General features: G+C 34.1%; 1 pseudogene; it reads left to right on the top strand.

The window, feature by feature from the left end:
- The window catches only part of LOC141562002 (NADH dehydrogenase [ubiquinone] 1 beta subcomplex subunit 9 pseudogene), a 113,338-nt pseudogene extending 98,203 nt beyond the window's left edge, over positions 1-15,135 (top strand).
- The last annotated feature ends 302 nt before the right edge of the window (positions 15,136-15,437 follow it).

Here is a 15,437-nt window from a genome sequence, read left to right on the forward strand (position 1 = left end):
CTTTTCAGACCACAACACAATAAAAATTATATTCAATAAAGGGGCAGAAAGATATAGACTAAAAAGCAATTGGAAATTAAATTCTAAAGAATAAGTGGACCAAACACCAGATCACAGAAACAATTCATAATTTCATCCAAGAAAACAAAAATCATGAGATAACATACCAAAATCTATGAGACTGCAGCCAAAGGAATTCTTAGGAAAAATTTTACATCTCTAAAAAGCTACATAAATAAAATAGGAAAAACAAGAGATCAATGAATAATGAATGCAACTAAAAATGCTAGAAAAAGAAAAATATTTTTATTTTTAAAATTTATTAATAGCTTTTTATTGACAAAACATATGCATGGGTAATTTTTCAACATTGACCCTTGCAAAAACTTATGTTCCAACTTTTCCCCTCCTTCCCTCCACTTCCTCCCCTAGAAGGCAAGTAGTCCCATGCATTTTAAATGTTAAAGTATATGTTAAATCCAATATATGTATACTTATTTAGACAATTGTCTTGCTACACAAGAAGAATCGGATTTAGAAAGAAGGTAAAAATAATCTGGGGGAAAACAAAAAAAAACAATAACAGAAAGAGTGCAAAGGCTATGTTGTGGTCCACACTCATTTTCCAGTGTTCTTTTGCTGGGTGTAGCTGGTTCTGTTCATTACTGATCAAATGGAACTGATTTGGATCCTCTCATTGTTGAAGATGGCCACTTCCATCAGAATTGATACTCATATAATATTGTTGTTGAAGTATATAATGATCTCCTGGTTCTGCTCATTTCACTTAGTATCAGTTCATGTAACTCTCTCCAAGCCTCTCTGTATTCATCCTGCTGGTCATTTCTTACAGAACAATAATATTCCATAACATTCATATATCAAAATTTACCTAGCCATTCTCCAATTGATGGGCATCCATTCAATTTCCAGTTTCTAGCCACTAAAAAAAGGGCTGCCACAAATATTTTTGCACATAGAGATCCCTTTCCCTTCTTTAATATCTCTTTGGGATATAAGCTCTCTAGAATGGTTCGATTCATTCACAACTCCACCAACAATGCATCAGTGTCCCAGTTTCTCCACATGCCATCCAACATTTGTCACTATCTTTTCCTGTCATCTTAGCCAATCTGAGAAGCATATAGTGGTATCTCAGAGTTGTTGCAATTTGCATTTCAATGAGCAATAATGATTTCAAACACCTTTTCATATGGGCAGAAATACTTTTAATTTCATCATCTGAAAATTGTCTGTTCCTATCTGTTGACTATTTATCAATTGGAGAATGGCTTGATTTCTTATAAATTAGAGTCAAATTTGGAAATAAGGCCTTTATCACAACCTTTAATTGTAAAGATGTTTTCCTAATTTATTGCTTCCCTTCTAATCTTATCTACATTAGGTTTGTTTGTATAAAAGCTTTTTAATTTGATGTAATCAAAATTTTCCATTTTGTGATCAGTAATGATCTCTGATTCTTCTTTGGCCACAAATTTCTTCCTCTTCCACAGGACTGAGAGGTAAATTATCCTATGGTCTTCTAATTTATTTGTAATCTCATTCTTTATGTCTAGATCAAGAATGGATATTGATCTTATCTTGGTGTATGGTGTTAAGTGTGAGCCAATGCCAATTTCAGCCATACTAATTTCCAATTTTCCCAGCAGTTTTTGTCAAAGATTGAATTCTTATCCCAAATGTTGGAGTCTTTGGGTTTGTCAAACACTAGATTGCTATAGCTATGACAATTTTGTCCTGTGAACCTAATGTATTCCTTTGATCACCTAGTGTATTTCTTAGCCAATACCAAATGGTTTTGGTGATCACTGATTTATAATATAGCTTTAGATCAGGTACAGCTAGGCCACCTTCATTTGATTTTTTTTTTTCATTAATTCCCTTGAAATTCTTGACCTTTTGTTCTTCCATTTGAATTTTGTTGTTATTTTTTCTTTTTTTTTTTTTTTTTAAATTTTTTATTATATATATATTTTTTATAATATTATCCCTTGTATTCATTTTTCCAAATTATCCCTCCCTCCCTCTATTCCCTCCCCCTGATGACAGGCAATCCCATACATTTTACATGTGTTACAATATAGTCTAGGTACAATACATGTGTGTAAATACCATTTTCTTGTTGCACAATAAACTTTAGATTCCGAAGGTACATGTAACCTGGGCAGACAGATATTAGTGCTCACAATTTACATTCACTTCCCAGTGTTTCTTCTCTGGGTGTAGCTACCTCTGTCCATCATTGATCAACTGGAAGTGAGTTGGTTTTTCTTTATGTTGAAGATTTCCACTTCCATCAGAATACATCCTCATACAGTATTGTTGTTGAAGTGTACAGTGATCTTCTGGTTCTGCTCATTTCACTCAGCATCAGTTGATTTAAGTCTCTCCAGGCCTCTCTGTATTCCTCCTGCTGGTCATTTCTTACAGAGCAATAATATTCCATAACCTTCATATACCACAATTTACCCAACCATTCTCCAATTGATGGACATCCATTCATCTTCCAGTTTCTAGCTACAACAAAAAGAGCTACCACAAACATTTTGACACATATATGTCTCTTTCCGCTCTTTAGTATTTCTTTGGGATATAATCCCAGTAGTAGCGCTGCTGGGTCAAAGGGTATGCACAGTTTGATAACTTTTTGGGCATAATTCCAGATTGCTTTCCAGAATGGCTGGATTCTTTCGCAACTCCACCAACAATGTATCAGTGTCCCAGTTTTCCCACATCCCCTCCAACATTCATCATTATTTGTTCCTGTCATCTTAGCCAATCTGACAGGTGTGTAGTGGTATCTCAGAGTGGTCTTAATTTGCATTTCTCTGATCAGTAGTGATTTGGAACACTCTTTCATGTGAGTGGATATAGTTTCAATTTCTTCCTCTGAGAATTGTCTGTTCATATCCTTTGACCATTTATCAATTGGAGAATGGTTCAGTTTCTTATAAATTAGGGTCAGTTCTCTATATATTTTGGAAATGAGACCTTTGTCAGAACCTTTGTTTTTAAAAATATTTTCCCAATTTGTTACTTCCCTTCTAATCTTGTTTGCATTAGTATTATTTGTACAGAAACTTTTTAGTTTGATGTAATCAAAATCTTCTATTTTGTGATCAATAATGATCTCTAGTTCTCCTCTGGTCATAAATTCCTTCCTCCTCCACAAATCTGAGAGGTAGATTATCCTCTGTTCCTCTAATCTATTTATTATCTCCCTCTTTATGCCTAAATCAGGGACCCATTTTGATCTTATCTTGGTATATGGTGTTAAGTGTGGATCCATATCTAATTTCTGCCATACTAATTTCCAGTTTTCCCAACAGTTTTTTCCGAATAATGAATTTTTATCCCTAATGTTGGTATCTTTGGGTTTGTCAAAGATTAGGTTGCTATATATGTACCCTTTTTTGTCCTTTGTATCTAATCTGTTCCACTGATCTACCGGTCTATTTCTTAGCCAATACCAAATGGTTTTGGTGACTGCTGCTATTTAATATAGCTTTAGATCAGGTACACTTAGACCACCTTCCTCTGAGTTTTTTTTCATTAGTTCCCTTGCAATTCTCGACCTTTTATTCTTCCATATGAATTTTATTGTTATTTTTTCTATGTCATTAAAATAGTTTTTTGGGAGTTTGATTACTATAGCACTAAATAAATAGATTAGTTTAGGAAGTATTGTCATCTTTATTATATTAGTTCAGCCTATCCAAGATTGTTTAGATCTGATTTTATTTTTCTGGAAAGTGTTTTGTAGCTTTGCTCATATAGTTCTTGACTTTCCCTTGCCAGATAGATTCCCAAATATTGTATATTATCAAGTGTAATTTTAAATGGAATTTCTCTTTGTATCTCTTGCTGTTGAATTTTGTGAGTGATGATTTATATGGATTTATTTCGTATCTTGCAACCTTGCTAAATTTGTGGATTTTTTTCTAACAGCTTTTTTGGAGAATCTCTGGAGTTCTCTAAGTATACCATCGTATTCTCTAAGTATATCATCATATCATTTGCAAAGAGTGATAATTTAGTTTCCTCATTACCTATTCTAATTTCTTTAAACTCTTTTTAGTCTCTTATTGTTGAAGCTAGCATTTCTAACACAGTATTGAATAGTAATGTGATAGTGGGCAACATTGTTTCACGCCTGATTTTATTGGGAATGTTTCCAGTTTATCACCATTACATATGATGCTCACTAATGGTTTTAAATAGATGCTAATGACAATTTTATGGAAAAGTCCATTTATTCCCATACTCTCTAGTGTTTTTAATAGGAATGGATGTTGGATTTTATCAAATGCTTTTTCTGCATCTATTGCGATGATCATATGATTTTTGTTAACTTGGTTATTGATATAGTCAATTTTGTTAATAGTTTTCCTAATATTGAATCAGCCCTGCATTCCTGGTATAAATTCTACTTGGTCATGGTGCATTAGCCTGGGGATGATTTTTTGTAATCTTTTTACTAATATTTTACTTAAGATTTTTGCATCAATATTCATTAGGAGATTGGTGTATAATTTTCTTTTTCTATTTTTGTTCTATCTAGTTTAGGTATCAGTGCCATTTCTGTGTCATAAAAGGAATTTAGTAGGATTCTTTTATTCCCTATTTTTTCAAATAGTTTAGCATTGGCTAATTGTTCTTTAAATGTTTGGTAGAATTCACATGTAAATCCATCTGATCCTGTGAATTTTTTCTTAGGGAGTTGATTAATAACATGTTCTATTTCTTTTTCTAAAATGGGATTTTTAACCAATTTAACTTCTTCCTCTGTTAATCTGGGCAAACTATATTTTTGGAGGTAGTCATCCATCTCACATAAGTTTTCAAATTTATTGGCATAAAGTCAGGCAAAGTTATGCCTAATGATTGCTCTAATTTCCTTTAATTAGTGGAAAGTTCTCCCTTTTTATTTTTAAGACTCACAATTTGATTTTATTCTTTCATTTTTCTAATGAAATTTACCAAGGTTTTATCTATTTTGTTAGTTTTTTTCCTTAATTTTATTTATTAATTCAATAGTTTTTTTTAACTTTCAATTTTATTAATCTGTCCTTTATTTTTAGAATTTCAACTTTAGTTTTTGATTGGGGGTTTTTAAATTTGTTCTTTTTCTAGCCTTTTTTAGTCTAATTCCTTGACTTTCTCTTTCTCTATTTTATACAAGTAGGCTTATGGAGAGGCTTTGGCTGCATTCTACACATTTTGATATGTCGTCTCATTATTATCATTCTTTTTAGTAAAATTATTAATTGTGTCCATGGTTTGCTGTTTCACCCATTCATTCTTTAGGATGAGATTATTTTGTTTCCAATTACTTTTTAGTCCATTTCCTTCTGGCTTTTTAATGAATGTAATTTTTATTGCAGCATGATCTGAAAAGGATGCATTTACTATTTCTGCTTTTCTGCAATTGAATTTGAGATCTTTATGTCCTGATATATGGTTAATTTTTGTATAGGTTCCATGGACTGTCAAGAGAAAAGTGTATTCCTTTCTGTCTTCATTTAATTTTTTCCAAAGATCTATCATACCTGACTTTTCTAGTATTCTATTTAACTTTTTAACTTCTTTCTTATTTATTTTGTAGTTTGATTTATCTAGTTCTTAGAGTGCAAGGTTGAGATCTACTACTATTATACGTTTGCTGTCTATTTCTTTTTGCATTCTCTAAACTTCTTCTTTAGGAATTTAGATGGTATACCACTTGGTGCATATATGTGCATATATTGATATTGCTTCATTATCTATGTGCCTTTAGCAAGATATAGTGCCCTTTATTATCTCTTTTAATTAGATCAATTTTTGCTTTTGTTTGATTGGAGATCAGGATGGCTGCTCCTGCTTTTCTGACTTCACCTGAAGCATAGTAGATTTGGCTCCTGGCATAGGCTTATTGCTGTACTCTGCTTACAAAACAGCAGATCAGCAGAGAAATCAAAGCCATTTTAAAAAACGCCAGAAACTACTGTCTGGGTAAAGCTACCAAAAAACTGGAAGTGACTCAGCACAGATTACTGCACAGTTGTGCAGCCTGATTCTCCTCTATGGGGTTTTCCTTGGGATAGTTAAGAACCTGCATGGCAGGGGACACAGCTTGAGGCAGCCTCTAATCTCCACAGTGAGGGGCTCAGTCTGAGGCAGTGAAACTTCTGCAGCAGCTACTGTGCTTCCTGGGTAGAGACACTTCTGGTCTGTACACCAGGGCTATTCCCTGGTCAGCTGCTAATATCCACAGCCCCATGGTGGGCTTTGGCCTGGAGTTGTGACACTTTCACTGTTCAGCCTCTAGCCTCAGGGCAGTCACTAGGCCACAGAGCAGGGGCTCTTCACTGGGCACTTCTGCAGCCCAGTCCATGCTAACCACCTCTGAGTCACTTCCAGTGGGGGGGAGGGGAAACTCTCTCCCAGTACACCCTCGTACCTTTGCAGCCCATTCACAAGACAACTGCCATCCCTATCCCTGTTCTGCAGAGGAATCTGGTAATCTCCTTGCCCTGAAAGAAGACTCTATATGTTTTTTTAAAATGAATTAAAAAATGAAGAGAACAATGAATAGCTTCTATACAGAAAGAGAGCAGGTTTGCAACCCCAAGGAGACTAATAGAAGACAGTCTCCAGATAATATCCTGAAGGGGAATGTTACCTGGCCCCCATCACATAACTCTCACCTAGAAGAGACTATTAAAAACCTCAAAGGAGAGTTAGAAGAAAAATGGGGAAAGGAAAGAGAAGCTATGCAATAGAGTAACAATGTCCTGAAAGGTGAATTGGAAAAGATAAAGAATTTCCAGGAACTGCAGGGAAACAGAATTTGTGAACTGGAAAAGGTTAAAAATTCCCTGGAAAGTAGGATTTGCAAATTGGAAAAAATAAAGAATTCCCAAGAAAGTAGGATTTGTGAGTTGGAAAAAGAAAATAACTCACAAAAAAAAAAAAATAGTGAAATGGAAAAAAAATTCCATAGAGCAAAACAACTCATTTAAAAATTCAATTGGACACATACAAAAAGAAGTTAAAAAAAACTAATGAAGAAAATAACTCATTAAAAATCAGGACTGAACAAATAGAAATGAATGATTCATCAAGACACCAAGAATCAGTCAAGCAAAACCAAAAAATTGAAAAGCTGGAGAAAAATGTCAAATATTTACTTGGAAAATCAACAGACCTGGAAAACAGATCTAAAAGAGAGAATCTGAGCATTATTGGACTTCCCAAAAATTATGATGAAAAAAAGAGCCCAGATTCTATTTTACAGGAAATCATCAAAGAGACCTGCCCAGAGATAATAGAACCAGAAGGTAAAATAAGCATTGAAAGAATTCATCAGACACCTCTGAAAAAAGATCCTAAAAAAACAAAGAAACAAACAAACAAAAAACTCCAAGGAATTATTTTCTTTTTCCAATTCACAAATTCTGTTTTCCTGGAAGATCATTACCTTTTTCTATTCACAAATTCTGTTTTCCTGAGAGTTCTGTACCTTTTTAATTTCACATTTCAGAGACTTGTCTTTTTTGAATTTAACAAATCTTTATTTTAATGAGTTATATTCTTTTTCAAAAACTCTTGCAGAGTTTTCCTGTCTTTGCCCCATTCTTCTTTTAGCTCTCTTTTAATTTCTTCTAGGAGAGTTTTGCATTACCAACAGAAGATAATCTCAAAGATTGCCAGAAAAGGTCTGTTTTGCTCATGTGTGGGCATGGGAGGAGGCCAGGAGCAGGCACAGGTAGGTAGGCAGGCAGAACATGGAAGCAAGCACACTCTGAGCAGACTGAGGGCAGGGTATGGTCTCCATGGGGTAGAGAATCTGTGGGAAGGCTTCTACTGCAGTGTTTGCTACTCTGCTCTGGTTGCAAGCCAGTAGATCAGCAGAGAAGTTATAAAACTTCCAACACAGAGAGGGTAAAGAGTGTCCCCCAAAGTGCCAGATCCCTCCAGCACCTAGAGTGATGCAGCATGATCCCAGTACAGCCATTCCCAGCGCATAGCCACTGTGGTTCCACTGCTACTTCACTGCTATTTCCTGCTGCCTGTTGAGGAAGTTTGGAAAGCCCTCATTGCTCCTGGCCTTCTCCCATACCCACACATGAGCAAAACAGACCTTTTCTGGCAATCTTTGAGATTATCTTCTGTTGGTAATGTGTTGTACTCCCAATATTCATGGGTTCTGACAGTCCAGCACTAATTCAGAGGCTTAATTTCGTAAATAGTATGATGGAAGCAGAAAGTCTCAGAAAGAAGGGTGTGTACTCTTTGCCAACTTGGCTCTGCCTCGAGACTTTTTTTTTCTAAATATGCACTTTGCTATATTAAATACCCTAGAAAACCTTTTATTTCTTCCTTTTTCATATTGTCATCAAGGATGCCCTTGATGTCTCCATAAAAAAAGGACACATATGCACTATTAGTTGCCTAATATTCTTGATTCCTTTTGTTTACTTTCAAATCAATTCTACTAAGAAAGGCTAGAAAAATTCAAGGTCATTTCCACGCCAAGATAAGAACCTTTCTGTAGGACTTTAGTGGGAGTCATATACAATGCCCAGGCTAGCTCCCCAGAAGGCCTCAGGATCAGTTAGAATCATGATCAATCAAAGTTCTTGGTGTTTAAGGGAAGAAGTGAAGGAGGCAGGCAAGCTGCCAAGCATCTTGCCAAAGATATTTCCTGGATTCTGGAGTCTGGAGTCTCCAGCTTCTCTCCTCATTCTATAAGTGATTGTGACCTCTCTCCCTCAGTCCTCTAATACTTGCCTACGATTACCTCACCACCAAACATTCAGCCATCACATTACCATATTATCTAAATATATATATAGAGAGAGCCATTATCTCACATTGAATAGGTAATTAGCCTTAAGTACTTTGCTGTCTGATTCAAACACACCTTTTCTGAGTTCCAGCCCTCTGCAGTCATATAACTGTTGGAACTCTTATTATGAAATCACTTTCCGAGGTCAATGAATTGGTATACTCCTATTGAAATGCAAGCATAATGAGGTTTTTGAAATAAGAATAAAACAGACATGAATTGAAATAAAAGTAAAAAATAAAGTATTGAATTATATAGAAGGATGTGCTGGCAGTTTTAACCAAAGAGATGAAATTGGTTTCTTCATGGTACCAAAGGCAAAGAGAGAGGAAGAGACATTTTTCTATCAGGTATATTATAATCTCTCCTGGTGCATAAGCAGACCATGGTAGACACAATGGCAGATTAAATACTTATATTTGAAAAGAGATGAGGAAATATTGAATAAAAGAATAGAATGAAATCCTCAGAATTAAATCACTTAACAACCCTTCAATGAAGTGAATATATTTATCAAGCTCCCTTTGAGTAATGCCTTCTCCATGATAAACAATGTTATTAAGTTCAAACAATATTTGCTTAACATGGATTCAAGACCTCCCACCAACTTCTAGATGCTTTCCAGCTTATCAGTGCTTTTCTTAAAATGAAGTATACAGATCTTAATGCTATTGTCCTTATGTGATCTGATCAGAGCAAGTGTACACAAAGAATGAAAACTCTATATTCTCGAAAATTGCCTCTTAAAGAAGCCTAGTACCTTTTTTTGTCTACCAAATTGTACTGCTTAATAATTTTGACTTTCCAGTCCATTAAAACTCTCCAGTCTTTTCCAGAAAATTTGCTAATTGTACTTCCTCTATGCTTCTGGATTTAACTTGTTAAATTTAAATATAAAACAATAGATTTCTTCTTGGATTTGATGTTCTTAGACTGAGCCTAGTTTCCTAGACTGTGAAGATCTTTTGGAGTCTTCTTCTGTTATCCTGTTATACAAGCCCACACAAGGTATTAAACAACAACAACAACAACAATAATCCTTCCAAAAAATGTTTTCTTTAGGATGAAAGAAAGAAGGTGCTGGACATAGTAAACATTTAATGACATTTTTAAAAAATCATTTAACAGACATAGAAAAAAGCAGTCAATTCTTATTTAACTCTTCTTTAAATCATTGAATGGTTAGAGTAAATTTCAAAGTAAATATAAATTAGCAAAGAAAATAAAAGTAAAAAAAAACATTACAGGGAATTAGAGGTTTAAATAATCTTCAAATATTGAAAAATTTGGAAAATGATAAAAGTAACAATATTGAATGTATTAATCCTTACTAGAAAAATTTAATGAATAAATGCAAAATAATAATTATAATGAGATGGAAAGAACCTAGAAATTGTCTTACCCAGAAAAAAAATATATAAACAGAAAAATGCACAGCCAAAATCAGGTGTAGAATACAAATTAATGTGCTAAACACTATGCAAGAAATGTCTGTAATATACTAAAAGATCTTCACAGCTGCAATGGAATAGAATAACAGATTTACAGAATTTGAATTGCATTTTTGGTCTTTTGCCAATTTGAAAAGTGATGGAAATTTAATAGAGAAGAAGAATACATTTTCATTCCCATTTTATCCCCCTGTATGATGCTCTTCAGTAATGATCCCCAGATTACATAGCATTGAGTAAGATGACCTAAACAGAGGTTTGCTCAAACAAAGGCATCTCTCTAAGGAACAATATTTGTTCTTCATTGGCCTTTACTCTTTTCTTCCACTGAAAAAAGGGAAGGGAGAAAAACCATTCTTCTATCTCTCTGTCCTCTCCCACTTTGAAATTCACAGCAAAAAGATAACTTCTCATGAGATTAATAATTACTTTTTGTTTTAGAATCATACCCTATTCTTATGATTTTCAGTTTGATTTGAGAAAAAATACTCACACTTTCAAATGAATATGTAGGCTGCCTTCAGTATTTTAATGAGAACATGCTGTTTCTAACTGTTCATGGCAACTGGCATAGCTTGCTCAAAGATCAAATGAGAAGTCCTTGAGGCAGTTCAAACTAAGAAATGTATACTATTGGAAAGTAAAAGATATATTGCCCTTAAAAGAGTTATGAGAAGCTTTGCTAAAGTATATAATTATAAGAGCAAAACTCAAATATTCACCAATATTGTCTATTAAACCAGCACATAGCCTTGAGTGCCCACCCTGAAGCTACAATAGTAAACTGATCACATTAACTACATTTTTTTAATGAAAAATCTATTTTATTCAAGCACAAAGATTTTCTTTTTAAGTAGCTATCATTGACTTCCATAAGTTACAGGCCTTGGATTCTTGTCTGTAAATAAGACAGATGACAAACCCATTCAGGATGATAAAATAATGCACATTTTTATCTTTTAATACATAACTTTATTATTATTTCTCAGAGGAAAAAATAAGCTTATGCTCAATTTTTATTTTTGTGAGTTAAGGCCAAGATGAAAATAAACTTCAAACTAAAGCAGCAGATATGGCAATTTATATATAAACCTAAAAAATAGAGGAAAACAAAAAGAATTTTGGAAGATTCCTTTTTTCTCTTCATTTAGTCTTCTCTGTTATATTCTGAAAGACTGAGTTAATGGAATATTCATATTTTCTGAGCACTCATTTCAATTCTTTTTGTTGTATGCATTCATACATCTTTCAGCAGACACTAAACTAGGTAGGACTTTGGAGTATTTGATTAAGTGTCCTTCCACTTCTTTCTGCAAAATTCCTCTTTCTTGGCAAGTTTTATTTCCCTTTCTATTGTACTCCTTACTTTAAAAATATCTTTTAAGTCCTTCATTTCAGGATTTCAAAGTATTTCATAAGAACTTTAAAATCAATTTCTGACATGGGTGACTCTGACACAAAACTGCCCAGCATAGTGCGCCCTCATCAGAAAAGGTTCTATGCTCTATAAGCAAAGAAAAAATGAATTATTTCAGAAGAAACATGAGATGTGCAAAGTTAGAGAATCTACCCCAAATGTTTTTATGGACTATTTGTGTCCAACCTGTGTCACAGCATTCCAACTTTATATTGGTTTGATCAACCACAGTCTGACAAACCTGACTGAAAATTTGAGAATGAAGGACAACTAACCAACTGACCAACCAACCCCAGGCAATATTCCATACTAAAAATGTCCTACCATCTCAGAACCTTGACTTCCTAATCATTTCACACTCTGAACTTAGTTACCTAATAATTCAATATTTCCCCCCCAATATTACTTAGAGTTGAAGTAGTTCACTATCCCAGAATAGAATGATTTAAAAATCGTAAATCAGAGCAACATAAAACTAACAAATAGAATAAAAATAGCTAGTAGTTCCATAGACATTTAAGATTTGCAAAGCATTTGCAAATAACTGTTTGGACATGTATGCATATATTATATTTAACTTATACTTTAACATATTTAACATGTATTGGTCAACCTGCCATCTGGGGGAGAGGGTGGGGGGAAGGAGGGGAAAAACTGGAACAAAAGGTTTTGCAATTATCAATGTTGAAAAATTAGTCATGCATATATCTTGTAAATGAAAAGCCATAATAAAAACAAAACAAAACAAACAAAACAAAACAAACAAACAAACAAACAAAAACAGTCTTAATTCATAATTAATATTACCTCCATTTTACAGAAGAAGAACCTGAGGCACAAAGAGGTTGAGTGACTACCTCAGAATCACACAGCTAGTAAATAAATGAGAGTTCTAACTTAGGTCTTCAAATTCCAAGCCTAGCATCTTATCCATTATACTATTTATCTGATATTCAATACTAGAATGAAAAAAAATATTGATTTTAATGGCTTTTATAGCTTCTGTGTTGTGTTACAGAAAATACAAATAATCAAGTTTATATTTAGGCAAATAGAGCTCAAGGAGAAAGCATGTGCCCTGCAGATGGTTATAATATTAGCAAAAGAGATTTTTTTTTTAAGTGACACAGAGATTCCAGTTCCATCCAGTTCCTTCTAACACCATTTCAGAAAGAGGAAAAAAACTGCCTTACATGAAATAAAAAGATCAACAAATGGAAAAGAGAATAGAAAAGAATATGCAGTGAGATTAATCCTCAAAAATTTCAAAACACATAAAGGAAAACAATGTCATATCAGTGTCAATTGAGTGGCCCAGTAGTCCTGAAATCAGGAACACCCAAGATGAAATTCCGCCTCAGACACTTTCTAGCTCTGTGATCTTGGACAAATCATTTAACCTCTGCTTCAAGTCCCTCAAATGTAAAATATAGGTAATAATAGCATGTCCCTCCAAGGGTTGTTATGAAGATCAAATGAGATAGTATTTGTGTTTTAGCACAGTTCCTGACACATAGTAGGAAATTAAATAAATGAACATTCCTTTCTTTTCATACTCCCTCTGTCCCTCACCTCCTTCTTTCCTTACCCCATCTTTTCCCCCTTCCCTCCTTTCTTTTCTCCCTCTCTCCTTTTTTCTTCCCTCCCTCCCTTTCTTCTTTCCTCCCTCTCTCCCTCCTTATCTTCCTTCCTTCTTTCCTTCCTTGCTCACTTCCTTCCCTTCTTCTTTTCCTCCCTCTCTCCCTTCATTTCTTCTTCTTTTTTATTTTTTCCTTCCTTCCTTTCTTTCTTCTTTTTTTCTTTCCTTCCTTCTTTCTATTATAGATCAATGACAAAGGGGGAAGTGAGTGGGCTCTTTATACTGATTCATGGAAGTTTTCCTATGAACCAGAGGGAAAATTCACAATCACCTACTCTTCATCAGTCATCTGCATTGAGATGCTATTTGGGGGACTGTGTAGATGAAAGAACACTGAAGCTACTTTTAAACAGACTTATCAGTTGTCCTCCATGTCAAGTACTAAGAGTTCTGCTTGGCTATTTAGCAGCTAGCTCTTCCACTTGGAGCCCTCCACTGAGTGACCAGTGACAATAACTTCAACAATTTTGAAGTCATGAAAAGTCTGAAAGAACTTTTTAGCTAAATGAGTCTCTCAGTTTCATCTTTCTCTTCTGTAAAATGGGATTAATAATAGTAACTATTGTCACAGAATTGCTGTGAGAATCAGAAGAGTTAATACATGTAAAGAATGGCTTCATCAACCTCAAAATTCTGAATAAATGTTATTTATTATTTTTTAGTATATAGATGGGTAAAATAATTTCTAATAATTTCCTTTAAAGTGAATATTCCCTTTTCCTTTTGATGTTAAGAATTGAGTTTTTTCTTTCTTTTTTTTTAAAAGTAAAATGAGCTAATTGTCTTTTTAAATCAGCTCTTAATTAATAATTAGATTATTACTCCACTGGGGTTTTTGTTTTATCAATTGTTTATTTTTTTCAAAATTCATAGTTAATGTTTAATTAGAATTTTTTGATGCTTACTCATCTCCTAACAGAGAAGGAATGGACTCAAGATGTGAAATAAGAAATAGATTTTCCTGATGGTATATATTTGGTGCAAGGGTTCTATTTTTCTTTCTTCCTTTTTCATTGGCAGAGAGGTGAGGAGAGGAGAGAGAAAATAAAATCCTGATACAATTTTTAAAAATACTTTGTATAAACCCATAGAAGCAAAAGGCAATAGTAATTGCAAGTAGGGCATAAGAAAAGAGCATAGATTGGTGCTGTGGACTCTTAGGAATGAATGGAATGTCATTTCCTGAAAATTCCTGCAGCCAGCTGTTGGGCTAAAGCTGGGCTAAAGCTGGGCTAAATAGCATTGTCTGCCTCAGGTGCCTTTATGGCCCATTTGCAGAAATTGCTGTGGCCTTTCAAGTGGCACATTGCCATCTCAAGTCCTAAATAATGCACAGGGATGAATATCGATTCAAAGCTTGTTTGCTGAGAGTTAGATTTGAAGAATTTAAGAATGAAAAATATGGTAAGGTTCACCAACCTGCTTATGAAGGGGGGAGGAAGAATTTTGGGCTCATCATCATTCTCAATTAACTTTTTCCTGATTCTCCTGGAGACACTTCCTTTGACAGATTTAATGTTACAAGGTTCCAGAGTAATGCTTAGACTATTGCTACATCTCTGAGAAAACTATGTACCCAGATTACTTTGCCAAGGGGGAGAAGCAGAAGAAACTGCCCTTGGAATATTGGGATCATGAGGTTCAGCACCTGAATGAAGAAACTTCCGCTGATGGTCCTAAGATTTCTGAAGCTCTGCTCCTCACCCGCAATGAAGATAATTTGCCATCATTATGATGCCATATTGTCACTAGGCCCCACGAGAGTCTCTCAGAGTAATATAAGCACACAAGTTATATTTTCAAGTGTGTATTTTAAATATGTAGATACACCTAAATTTGATGTATAAAGTTATTAAACTGAAAAAAGAGTCAATGAAAGAAATATTAAAATAAAGGAAAAATAGTCAAATTACAACTCATGAAGAAACTTGTAAAGAAAAATATTAGAATAGCAGCTAAATAACCTCATCAAAGTAGTAAAGAATCTGAAAAAACAAAATGAAAGAAATAGAACTCAGAATTTGAAGGATTAAATATAACATCCTATAGCAACATCAGAAGGCAAAAGAAAAAGAAATT

This window comes from Sminthopsis crassicaudata, chromosome 3, assembly GCF_048593235.1.
Source record: "Sminthopsis crassicaudata isolate SCR6 chromosome 3, ASM4859323v1, whole genome shotgun sequence".
Lineage (NCBI taxonomy): Eukaryota > Metazoa > Chordata > Mammalia > Dasyuromorphia > Dasyuridae > Sminthopsis > Sminthopsis crassicaudata.